This window comes from Lasioglossum baleicum, chromosome 6, assembly GCF_051020765.1.
Source record: "Lasioglossum baleicum chromosome 6, iyLasBale1, whole genome shotgun sequence".
Classification (NCBI taxonomy): Eukaryota; Metazoa; Arthropoda; class Insecta; order Hymenoptera; family Halictidae; genus Lasioglossum; species Lasioglossum baleicum.
Window position 1 is genome coordinate 12,067,349 of NC_134934.1, and position 14,055 is coordinate 12,081,403.

Consider the following 14,055-nt stretch of genomic DNA (forward strand, 5'->3'; position numbering starts at 1 on the left):
AAAACGGGGCCGGTTAAATGCGAGCCGGTACCATTCGATGGATCGCACGAACAATGATCATGTCGTTTCCTCGTCACTCTACGATCCTCTATGGATCCTCGGTTGGCGCGGGTTGGCGCGGATCTCGGCGCGATTACCGATGCACGGGGTCCCCTTCGAACTTCCCGTAAACACGTACACCGTCGATTCGCAGAGAAAGTGGAGTAGACGAGTGTACGCAAGACGAGAGATACCTGCTCTCTCACATTAATTATTCCGTGACTAAACCCTTCATCCACGGTGGGATCGATACCCGCGTCGCGGATCTTTCCACGGGATTATTCGCCCAAGGATCGAGATCCTGAGACAGAAAGGCAACCGCGAGCCAGACGAAAGGCGAACAGGAAAAAGGAGCAGACGACGACGGGGCTTTGCATTATCCTGGATCTTAATAGCCCGGAGAGCAACTTTGTCTGCTGCTGAACAAATGGAGTGCAGAGCCACGTTAGCCTGACCGATTCTGGATACTCCGGCTGGATCAATTTTTTGGTGGAGTCGTCGCAAATGGCATATGTAATGTTATCTGCATAATATGAAATGTGTAATTTCTTTCCGGATATCCGTTCGTTTGGAGAGAAACATTATTCGTCACTGAAACTGCTGGATGCAGGTCGAACATGTGCCATTCCGGATTGTTATTTTATAATGACTAGTGTAATGTATGTACTTTTGGAAGAAACTATCAAATTCATTTATTCGTACATAAATTGCAATGGAAGTCGTGGCAGACTTGAATCAATATACTTTTCAATTTTCACAAGAAATCATAACTTTTACTCGTTACTTCAGATGAAATACAAAATTGTAAAAACATCAGGAGAATATAAGAAAATTCTTATATTGTTCACAGCTTAAGATGAAAGACAATTACAAAACCATCGAACTCAAAAAAATTGTCATATTATTTCCAGCTTACTAAAATTACTAAAACAGCAAATAATTTTCTATGTAGTTCTGCATCATATACCATGCAGACAATTTAGACATCTTACGAAAGATATAAATGAACTGAATAAATTAGCTTGTTTCCCCGGTTTAACGAGTCAATATAATTAATAGCGTCGGTCCTTATACATTCACTTTCGACATCATTCTGCTGAAATGGAAGGGATCGTGTAGGCTACGCGTGCATCATTTGCTCCGAAAAGCAGGCTAATGGCGGCGCCCTTTAATTTCCTAGAATTCGAGGGTTCCTACGGACCTGAAACTAGGAAGAGGCAGGGCAACGAGTGCCAAAAATGTTTCCCAGGCCTCGGCGGGGACTGTCCTCTACTCGGCTAAGGATCTCAAGTGACTTTTAACTAACCGTAGAAATTATCTGTTGCGGGTCTTGCTAGAGGCTCTGGGGTCCTGGACAGTGTTCTCTGGACCTGTCCCAGATATCTCGACCAATCTGTGAAACGACACCGTGTTTGGGTGCGCTGCGCCCTGCACTGCACGGACTTTGAACCGCGCTTCCGCTCGGATCCCCGAGGATCCTTCTGAATGGAGCCGACGGTTTACGCGCCGATGTTGACAACGTTTTTGTGACCTGTCGTTAATCTTTTCGCTCCTGTTTTAATAGATGTTTCAACCAACGATGCGATTCCACTTGGTAATTTCTTCGTTCGTGTCAATCTAACACTGTACAATTAACATTAGTAATTTCCTTAGTAAAACATCAATTCTACACTTTTCTGGCTCACTGAATTTCATTTGGTTTTTAGACGTTTTATAGAATTTCGTTTGGTTTGTATTGTATACAGTAGGCTCCCGTATAATGCGATAAAAAAATTGTTTGAGAAGACTGTATACGTGTACTGTTGTATGTTGTAGTTTTGTAGATTTACTGTGTATTTACTGCCATATAAAATACATATGTACAATTTTTATACTGTAAGTGTATAAAATTAAAAGGAAACTGAGGACCAAATATTTCTTCTTGATTTTACGCTGTAATTAATCGAAGATGGAGAATGTGGCAAGGTATTAATGATTTTGTTTTAAATTGTCTTTTGAAATTCTGTGGAGGTTGACCGAAGAGGAATGATCAGGAGATTTAGAGAAAAGCGGATTTCGCGGGAATGTTCAAATAAAGATGGCAACCCGCGTGCAGAAGCGACGGGACGGCAGGTTTTTGCCGTGAATCCTAGCGTGCGCCACCCCGCATTTAAAAGTATCATAAACCCATGGAAACAACGGTCTCGCAGGCGAGCGTAGACTCACACCGGAGGAGTGACCGTATAAGACCTCTTCCTGTGCGGGGAATCGTAGAAACCTACGGGTTAAGACGCCAGGAAAAATTGTATGAACTTGCGGACGTTCAAAACACAGTGCCCCCACGGTAATGAATGTGGGAGTTTCACACGGGTCAACGGATCGCTGCGTTTTCTAGGGATCCACGCGAGAGATGCGCTCGGAATTTCTCCTGGCGAAGACAGAGAGAGAGACCCGGCCCTATATACCGCTTATACATATAGCGTGCACGTCCGTAATAAACAGGCTTGATAACTTATGCATTCCAAATAGACGATACGATCTATCTGGCACTGCAATAAATTCGACGCACGCTGAATACCCGCGATTATAAATTCGCCAACATTTTAAACGAGTCCTCGACAACCGATCACGCCCCCGCCGGATGTGGACGATGGAATCCATCGTGACAACGAAATTCCTAGTTCGATCTCATCGCCATAGTAATACTGCTCTTCCGCCTCGTTTAATGCACTATTAATTGTACACAAATTGCGCGGAAGAAGCTACGATTTTCATTCTTTGTCGATCTTCCGGTAGTAATGTGGCTCTCGTAACGGGTCTTTCGTTCCTCGGCCTGAGGTCTTAATTGTTTCAGGCCTTAACGTGATCTGAAAACCTATTATGGTCTCTAATTCATAGTGCAAGTGATAATTTTACCCAAATTCCTTCCAACATTTTGCAATGAAAATACAAATTCGAAAGCTATGAAGAAACCTGCAATTTGTATTGGAAAAATTCTGGGAGTATATTTCCATTACGAACTTTTATTATGGAAATTTTACTCATTTTACACAAGTTGTCTGATTTCTTTGGTAAAAAGAGTGACAAACTTCAAAAACTATAAACAGCATGAACGTCGTGACATTTAATGTACCAGTCGAGAAGAGTTCCTACTCACTTTCGTACATATAGTCACAGACTTTCGTATGTTCCTATTTCACTTGCATTTTTTAAAGAAACATTACGGATGCTTCACTACGGTTTGAGTCTCTTCAAACGTTGCTCTACAATAGAGCTCTGCGAACAAATCCTATGAGCTCTTTCAACATTCTTTCAATCCAAGAGATCGCTTCCCATCTACGCCCACACAAATCATCCTAGAATAATTAGAATCGATGATTCAAGTGACTCGAGAGTCCCAAAAGCGATCCGAGACACAATTCGCTCGATTTCTTCATTTCGTCCGTTACAAGCCCCGCCGGTTGCGCCATGTGTGGACACGTGTGCCATTCAGTAACGCGGCCGCCTAGTTAAGTCAAACAGCAGGCCGCGATAACGCGGAGCGAGGAGCGCATAGTCAGGCGGTCGTCACATAATTTACAACCGACTGCATGTCCCTAGATTGCAACACGTTCCAATTTCCCGGGAAACATGACTGATGTAAAAATCGCTTAACAATCCTCGACCTAACGAGTCTCCTTTCTGACGATCCTTCTGGGATCATCGTTCTTACGATGGGACATGCAAAGCCGAAAATCTTATAGGACGTCACGATCGCAGTTATACTTCCGTCAGATGCTTACTGCTTCTGGACGCTGGGGAATGAGCTTGGAAGATTTTAGAAATACAACAATATTCAAATGAATCTTTTTATAATGTGCACATATACAACCGTCTTTCAAAACCGGGTAATAAAGAAGATGCATTTCTTGAAATGTGCAGTGCTGTATCCGGAATTTCCGTCACCCGTTAGATCAACGCGTTCGTCCAAAGGGTGAAAAAACGTAGCGTGGACCATCTTGGTGACGATGCCCGGCCCGGGCCGTTCTCGGACGCTCTCTCTCTCCCCGAGTCTCTCCCGTCCCCTAACAACGCATCCTGTTCGGGGTTTTAAAGATTATTTTTACTTCGGGACAAAAAAGATCTGTCTGGCGACTCGGCGACGTGCACATGTGCCGGGCACCGACGACGACGACGACGACGACGACGACCGCGAAGACGAAGACGACCAAGACGACGACGCCGGAGGACGAATGGTTTCGGTGCGCTTTTCGTTGCCCGTGTCCAGTTCTTCGTGGGAGTTTATCTCTTTTTCTCCCTCTCTCTCTCCCACTGTCTCTTTCCCTCTGTCTCTATGCCCCTCTCCTTCTCTCCTACCCCAGCTCAGATGGGTCCTCGTCTTCCCTCTTCTTCCCTCCCTGGACGACTCGTAAACCAGAGGGACGAAGAGGTCCGAAGATAAAAGCGAACATCCGTCTCCAAAGCGGCTGCGCGCCGCGTTGGTATATCGGTGACCGGAGATGGTCAAGAGGTCGCCTAAAACCGCACTGCAGGCTTCCTGTCTCTCCAGGCTCTCTACATCTCTTTCACTCTCTCTTTCTCTCCGTTTCCAACTTCCGCGACAGACACCGGCGCGGTACGGCGGCTATCTAACGGAAAAAGATTGAATCGTACAGGATGCAATAATCTCTTGCAGGTGTTAACTTCCTAGGGGGGTTAGGACTCTTGGCGCTTTGATAGCGATGCTCCGGGCACGGTTTGCCGAATGTCTTTGTCGATGGCTATGGTCTTAACCCCTTCACGGGATAGATCATCCTCACGATCCAAAAAATCGAACCTCTCTCTTTTTTAATTTCATCAAAGCTTCGAGTACAGTAGGGCTCTGTACAATGTGGCAAATGTTGAAATTTATTCAGTGTGTCTTCCAGCACTATTTATTTACTTGGTTGTACGTTCGAGTTTGAGGGATTGGGTCTCTGGCTCCCTAAATAATTGAAAATCCAAGTTGGCTGGTTGAATTTAACTGATGGGGAGTTGTTAGTCCTGTGGCAGGTCAAAGTGCAGTTGTCAGAATAACACGATGGTCACAGACAAGTCGGCAGAAGTAGTTATTTGTTTGGAAGTTCTTCGTTTACTTGATTATTAAGATTTGGCGCCTGAAGGAGGATGGATCCGAAGTAACGTAGGAATTTAAAAGAGAATCGGGCTCGGGTGTAATTCGATTGCTGAACCCGGGGTGTGTCCGAGATATAAGCGACAGTTGTAAAACATGTTATGAAACTCGTCGAGCAAAGCTTCTAAAAAAATTGCCCACATTATAAAACACAGATAAATCGATAATAAACAGTACGTAAAAGTCGTCAGTAAAAAAACAGACAGTGTTGTCCGGTGAGTTGGACCGTGGATGTCGACGCCAATGCGGCATGTGTGCCCGAGAGGAGTCAGACACCAAATATAACTGGAGACAGACCCCTTGCCAAGGGTGTTTGGACCATCTTCCTCGCAAGGGTTAGCCCTGGTCCTGCTTCGGGCACCGTTCGAACGTTCTCCTCCGGTGATGGCGTCGCAGACGAAGGAAAATCGTCCTCCTAGGAGCCGGCTGATCGTTTCCTCCTTCGCCCTTTCTCTCTCTCTCTCTCTCTCTTGCTCAATCCTCCCTGTTCTCGGAGATATTTTCGTTCGGGATTTTGTAACCAGGGGCTATTTAAAGGCTCGGTCTCCTTTTAAAATTTGCAGCGCGGCCGATCACTAATTTACAGCGGGAAGGTTGCAGCTGCTCGATCGGCGGGTGACAGTTCGGTCCATCAGGGGTCGTTGAACCGCGAGAACACGTCTTATTCCGGAACGTCAGGAGAGAAAGATCAGTTTCCTTGTTTTCCTTGGCACAACCGGCGGCCACGAAAAATTTTCAGATCGACTCCAGGACCCTATAAATCCTCCCTGCGTCCTGATGATTAACGTTTCGGTGGCTTCCGGGATTCCCGTTTCGCGAATTACTGGCAGCCACGCTCTATCGATGATCCATCGGCACTCTAAATCACCGCGACGGCAACCACCGGTCCACCTAGACCTGCATCTCCAACGCGATTTATTTGGGTGACTCTGGATCCTGCGCGGTTTGCCACCGATCCTCAATTCTGCCACTTTTGGAGCTAGCTTGACTGAGAACTCGAGAATCCTGTCGATCTTCACAGCTCATCTTTTGATAAGATGATTGTTAGCTCCCTCTTCGCAATTCAATATTGTAGCCTCAAACTGTACACTTGAAATTTTTTTAAATTTTAGGAAAGATTTTACTGCGGCATTCTCCAGTCCGAAGAAACAGGGTACGTTGGCTAATATTCTACAGACCAGACCCACTTAGAAATCCTCTTTACCCAGCTAAAAACTGTTTCCCCGCACTGCAGAAGTAAATCTACCTCGCAACAAGAAAATTGTCACGACCGCAGATCCTTCTTCCTTAATATTCCACAAATCCATTCATAAATTCCTTCTATATTGATCCCAACTATTTCTCCGTGCTTCAGAAGTAAATCTACGTTTTGATAAGAAGATTGTCATCGCAACCGTAGGTCCTCGTGTCGAATGTTCTACATTGCCATTCGCAAACCCACTTTGACTAAAATTACCTTCCTTTAGAAACAAATCTACTGTTTGCTAAGAAGGTTTTCATCAGGATCGTGAGTTCTTCTTTGATATTCTACATTAGCATTTACGAATCTCCTCTGTTGACTAAAACTATTTTTCTACACTTCGGAAATTCTTCATTACTCCAGCTCTCAATCTCCCTAGTGCATTCAAAAACAATTTTCCACCTTCCTAGAAATAAGTACACCATCCGCTGCTTTCTTAATATTCCATCAACCCATTCAGAGATCCATGCTGTAATCAAGATCTCTTTTAGCAGTGAATACAAAATTCTGTTGCTCTCACAAGCAATGAAGAATATTATATTTATGTCATAAGTGTTCCATTTGTTTCGACTGTTCATTTCCCACACAGATTTTCCAGCGCGTCCCTAATGAGTCCACTCGCGATCCTAGGCGTCCGCTTTCTCATGTCCGACTCCGCATAAAAAGGCCCGGGGCCTGATTGCAGGTCACCTCGCGATTTATCTATCCCGACCTCATCCTCCGTCTCACGGGTCCAGTACACAGGCTGCAGCCGCGTTTTTTCCCATGTCCAGTTTTGCATAAAAAAATTCTCACCCTCCAGGTAGCGGTACGCTGCGAGAACGGGAGGGTGATCGGGGCCCCTGGATTAAAAAAACGTCCCTGGGGGGGCAACGTCGCGGCTAGGTGGATTCCTTCGATCACGATCGCGTACGTGCGACTTCCTAGGTCGAGAAGAGGGGGCTGTCTATTTTTTTCCATCCTCCGGGTGTGGGGTTGGGGATCCAGGAAGACAGGGAACGGCCGGAACCTCAGCCGCGAGGACGGAAACACCTTGTGCGATGTAAAAAAAGCGAAAAGAGGGGGCAGGTTCCGATGGGGAGGGGTTTACGGTACCCCATGAGTGGCACGGATTCCTCCGCAACGGAACAGGCCACGGGGAAAAAAACATATCGGGACAAGAGAAAAAAGTTAAAATACTGGTGCGCGCCCGGCGAGGAAACGCAGGATGAGAAATTTCCTCCAGCATTTTGGGGAAAATTCTCGCGAGCGAGCCCGTGAGAACGGACCCCGGGGTACTGTTCATTTAAAAACTCACACCGCCGGGACTACCAGCCGTGTAGTCGCCGTATTTTATTACTGCGGGGTGCAGCTTTACAACGAATTCGAAATTCTGCTGCGTTTTAATATTGATGCGTTGATAGACGGTGGGTGGACGTTGGAAATATTGTCTTGTTGCCAGGACTCTCGTGACTATGATGGAAAACGGGGATTTCGTTTTATTGTCTTGAGCCTTGATCGTGACCGAAAGTTGCAGAAAAATTGGTCACCGGTGACTAAATTGACTAGACGATTCCTTGTAGATCAAATAAAAGATATTATACATTGTCATTGTTAGTCGTGAGACTATAAGTACAAGACTATAAATACAATATAATTCACCGATCACCAGACCATCGATCTGGCGCAATTTTCCATTCCCCATCGTCACCGATCGCCTAATTTCCCATGGCCATTCGGTTCCCGGTTCGCTGGAAGTGGAAACTGCGCAACGAACGCCCTAGAACCGCTGCGACCCGAAACTGGGACTTAATCCGTTACCCCAGGGTGACGGAGCTCCTCTCGGACTCATCTCTTCCTTTCTATCATAGTTCCATCTTTGTCCGACGAGTCGAACGCGCATCCTTCTTCCTTGTCCCCCTCCGTTTCACCCCTGTTGCGGATCCTGCATCTTGGCCGCTCCTTCCGTAGCGGCAGATGGCCGGCCAAGGGGTAAGAAAAAAATCCTAGGGCCCACGGAAAAAAAAGAAGGGTGGAGGTTTATAAAAAGCGGGCTGGAAAAAAGGCAGGGGGGACAGCCGGGGGCGATGGACCACGTGTGTTCTTGAAAATTTCTCCGTGAGAGAGAGAGGCGGCTCGTCAACTCCTCGGGTCCGACGAGATTCGTCCTTTGATCGAATTTCGGCCATTCATCGGATCGATTCGACAATCGGCCTTCTTCTGCAGTTGCCCTCTGCCGTCCCTGCTATATGCTCCAGTTCATGTTCGGTATCGCTTTCGGCATCGAGATCGCGATGGCGGCTCACGTGACGCTCCGCTTGCCGAAAAACCGACTCCGATCAGCTGCGAACAGCATAGTTTCGTTTTCGCGACGTTGACACACTGCACAGCTTTCCGAAATATTCTCTTCATCAAGAGGTTACTGAAAACTCTACTCTACGAGAATACGGACATCGACTCATTATTCTTGCGCTTCTGACCTGGAAATTGGGCATTCCAGGACTGGCCAAAATACAAGGTTGATATTTACGTTCCACGTGGATGGAATAATAAACCTTTTCCCTTTATCTGTCCCGACCAATCTCTTTACGTAACTGTAAAGGACCATAAGTGGCGGCCTGTCCCGGCCTCGGATGACCCGTGAACAGATCTCAGGTAGAAAAATCGAAATTCGTAAAAAAAGCCTAGAGGAACGGAGAACGTAGGGCGTGCAGGGGTGAAATGATAAAGAAAGACAGACAGAAGATCGTCGCTTGTGGACGCGCAGGCCAGCTGACCAGCCGTGGGAAGAGGTGATCCGACTACCTTTTCTCGAAGGGACTCGAGGAAATTACTTTTAAATTGGCGAGCCACCGCCTAGATGCATCCTAACAGGTAGAACACCGGTCAGTTTTAGTTTCCTGAAATCGACCGACCCCGGAGAATCAACGACACCCATCTTTCCAATCCTCCACGATACTGTTTCGACTTTTCCACATTCCACGAGGTTTCGACAATCGTTGGCAAGATCACTTGTTTCTTGAAACATTCATGCGTTCTATTCCTTTCCGAATTTGCAATTGTTCGGTTCACTCTGTTTATACTTCCTCTATTTAATTTATTGGGGACTGCTTTCTCCATTTTTCTTATACTTCACTGAATCATTGAGAAATATTTATCAATTTTTCTGTGCACATATAATACATGTTCATCTTCATATTAAATGCAATAATAAAGTGACCATGTTTCGAAGGAGCAGCTTCGAAAATATTAAGAAATACCGATAAAAGATGGTCGCGAAGCTAACAGACAATGGAATGACTTCAACTGAAGATCACGCGAGCACAATATCTCCAAAAAGCTGCGGAGCACATTCACGAGCTTAACCAGTTTGACTTCCATCCCCTCGAAGTCCCACCAACAATTTCTGCGCTACCATATACACTGTCCACGATAAATCTCACGAGGACCAGTAAATTTCGCTCGGACAACACAACTGGCCTGGGACGTCTATTTTTTATGCGGTATGCGTCATTCACGGGATTGCAGCTCGGCGACAAAATACCGCTGGAAATAGATCGACATTGACACCACTTTACCGGGATGATCGGACGCCGCCGTTTGTTAACAAGGCACGAGTTTTTCAGGAAACCGGGGCCAATTTGTTCTCCGCGAGCACAGTTAATAAAATCCTCCGTTGTCTCCCCGTGAACGCCACCGGGCATATTTTAGACAAAGAGTAAATAAACGACGTCTGGGCAGAGCCGGAGGAATTCAGGAAAAGGAGACGGTTTTCTTGACCGTGGCATGCGCCCGCCACGAAATAAATTTTTCCTCGCGGCATCGGCGACGATCAACGACGACAGACTTTCTCTCTCTCTCTCACTCTCTCTCTCTCTCTTTCTTTTTCTCTCCGCCATTCTCTTTGCTGTTTTCGCTCTCGTCCGTCTCATCTTTCTCGGCTTCTTCGCCGCCCTCTCCGCCCACCCCGTCCGACGACCCTCGTTCCGTCGACTTCTTTCGAAAGGGAGACTATGCATTTTTCGCCCGTTTAAAAATAGGCGATCGCCGTACCGCGAACTGGCCAGAGGTCAGTCACTCCTTGGGCGCAACACCGCGCCGCAAAAATAGCCGGCAAAACGGAAAAAATAATTTCCTCCCCGGCGAATCACGCTGAAATCTTGGATACCCGATGCTGAGGCTACCGGCGGACCACTGGTTGCTCCTCTCCGCGATTCGTCGCCGATTGTCACTATTTCCACCTAAGCTGTCGAAAGACATCTTTCATGATTTTGAACAAAAATTTATTTTATTTATCTAAAATATTTTCTCATTCGATGCATATGAAATTTCAAGAAACGCGCGAGTTACGTAGACAACTCGTTTCCTATCTCGTCCCCAAATTCTTTTGGAGTTTCTACTTCTCCGTGGTTCACGTGCTCATTGTGCTCGCAAACACGTAAAATCTAGGCTCTAATTGCGGAAAACTGGTGGGAGAATGGCGATGGTCATCTGCGCGGCAGAAAGAGGGGAAAAAGAGCGAGGAAACGGGTTCGTCGACGAGAAAGCCGGTCACGATTTCCGGCGTTTCCCAAAGATCGTCTCCGGTCTGCTCTGAACGCGTTCTGGGGCCCATTGAACGCGTTCCTCTGCAACTTGGTGAATGCGCACCTCCTTTCGCGTCACCTCAACGGGCCCCGATTGCGAGGTCCGAATCTGCACCGTCAGTTCTGTCAAATTTTTCACGGTGCCGATCCCCTTTGTAGGGGGCGCTGCCCGGTTGTCATATTTGCCTATGATGGACGATTCATCGGTGAAAGGACTCAACGACACCGGCAAACAGATTCCCGGGGATGACGAGCGTGTTTTCTTATTCAGAGAATGCACTGGGAACGGGACCCGGTCTCGCACCACATTTCGGCAATTCCACACCGATTCCTGATTATGCTCCTCGGATCAGCGAGTCCAATTTGGTCGGGACCGCTCGGTTGATCTCGCCTTTTTTTGCCCCCGTCGTCTGTGCTCCTTTTCCTTGTAAAAGTTTGTCTCCCTCGCTTCCCTCCCGCGCGCCCCTCGACGACGACGCAAGGCGTCGAAAAATAAATCGTGTCGCGTCCGAGGCATTTCCTCGGCCGATCGAAACACGCCGCCGCATCTGGACACTTCTATATTTGAACTCGGAATCGGTACTTCCTATCTGCGACGCTGCTCACGAGGCCACGGCACCCTTCTTCTGGCCCTAAACCTCTGCAACACGACTTTGGTTTACTACGAAAGGAAGCTGCTCTGCTGCCTCGCCAGTGTAAATTTGGAAATGAGCGGCTCGACGCAAATGGGCTTTGTCAGGAAGAAAGCATTATCTTTAAACACGACGTTGCAGTAAATGCGTAAAATATTTGGCTCAATAGAGTTCATTTTATTTTAACCAAAAAATTGAACGGCGGAATGAGGTATTTATGGACATTTTAATAAAACTAGTTAGTTGCAATAGTCAAAAGTAGAACCATGTTTTCATTACACCAAGAAGATGTTCGTAGTAAATAGGAATAAGTGAATGGATTCATTGATTTCGGGAATTTAATATTCTTAAAAATTATAATTGTGTCTTTTTGTACTATGTTGTAGGAAGGTTTCAGACCAGATTGTTTGTAATAATTTCTGGATTGAAGATTGCTGGAAACGATTCGGGCCGCGTAGGTCGTGCTAAGGTACGAGTAACTTCTCATGACGTTGCGTACACAAACTGTCAGCGATCATTTTTTGTAGAAAGAGAGAAGCTGCGAAGAGAAAAGAAAACAGTAAGGGAGAGGAAGCGGATATTTCGAGGGAATGAGGGTAATTTGAAGTAAATATAGCATTAATTTCCAAGTGTCGACGCCGTATATACTTTTTATACGATGACGTTTCTCGCGGACGTATAAATATTTGCCAAAACTCTTAAATATACGGACAGCTATTAAAGGACGCGGGCATAATGTACAGATTGTTCCATGCTTTTTGCATGAGCCCCTTTAGAATTTTGGAATTTCAATTCTCATAAATAATGCAGAGCAGAGAATAACCTGTGGCAGTACGTGTAACCGACGCAATGTGTCCCCGAACTTTTCTGGACCTTAATATAGCCTTTCGAATATCGGAACTTGTCTACGAATAAATGTACTAGGAATAACATGTATTAATGTTACTAAAATCCAAATCTCTCTTTTCTGTGGTCAATAGTCAAGATTCTCGTTCAGTCTATGAAATTACTAAAGACAAAATGTTCGAAGAGTACAGTGATGAAAAATTTCACTGGCCAGAAGTCTACAAATCCAGAATCACGAAAAATAAAATATCTGAATAGCACAGTAGCGAAAGAGCTTGCAAACCGAGGGGTTAAATATGGTAGACTCTTAAAATCGAGAGGAACTGCCAACAAATGGTCGCTCGACGAACTTGTGTAAAGCCAAGGAGTCTAAAACGAGGAGCCACGCGAACGATTCAAATCAGTCCGGGGTCCAGGGGCGAGTCTGAAGGGGCCAGCTAGAATAATACTCGCGTAAAGATGTACGCCGTCCAGATAAAGAGGATAAGAGGAAGAAGACCATCAGGGCCGTAGGAATCGCCTGGCCAGGAGACAGTCGTCGGCGCGGGCTGTTGAACAAGGGAACCGTCGAAAGAGGAGCGAACGATCCTAATCTCCTCGGGGGCCAGGGCCTCGGTCGAAAATTCAATTAAACTTTTGATATACGGGCGGCCGCGCGGCGCTGCGTTCACGGGCCTGTGCGGCGGCTGTGTAAACGAAAATTTCGCAAGGTTCATGTACTTTCCTTGGCCGTGGAGAAGAAGGAGGAAAGAGCCGGCACGGCGCGGCGTGCGCGAACGTTATACCTCGTAAAACGATTAGGCCACCGCGACGCCGACGTTCCACGTGCACAGCTCGCCGGGGGTTGGCTTTTCATCCGAAGGGTGGCCGGTGTCTGAGGATCAAGCGGAAGAATGCCAGGCCGAGCGTGGATTGATGCGAAACGACGCATCGGCCGGGAAATCTCGAAATTTATCTCGGACGATTTGTCGGATTCGCCCGGGACCACGGCGACGACTCTAACTGCGAGGATATCGATGCCACCAGCGTGTGCGCCACTTCCTCTGCTTCGCTTCTCTTCTCTTCATCTTCCTCTTCCTGTTCTTTTTCCACCTTTTTTCTTAGCCCCGTTCTAATACCGGCACAAAGGCCAGGCGTTACCTGTGATTTATAGACAACGATCGGGGATCATGCTCTTCCCTGCCCCTGCTCTCGGATTTTGGAACTTTTCAGAACTTAGGGTGTCGCATTTCTGAAGGATTTTTTGAAAACTTTCCTCTTACGTGTTTATTAAGCTGTCCCGCTAGCGCGTCCGTTCAATCGTAAGCATAAATGTGTTCTAGTTGTAAGTCAATCCAAAGACAATAAACCCATTTGGAAAGCTAAAACAATAATAAAAATCATATAATTCATTGGATCAGTATCGCGTCGAGTCGAAGGTGCAATTCGCGCGTAAGAAGTTAATCACTTATGAGGTGGCTGCGATGAAGCATGCTTTTATAGCTTCTCCCAACCTTCAAACGGTCAGCGAAGTAAATATCCAGGCGCATCTTCCACCGGAAGTTATTTAATAGGCATTTTAAGACTCCCGATTAACAGCCAGGAACTCGTTGATAAATTTTC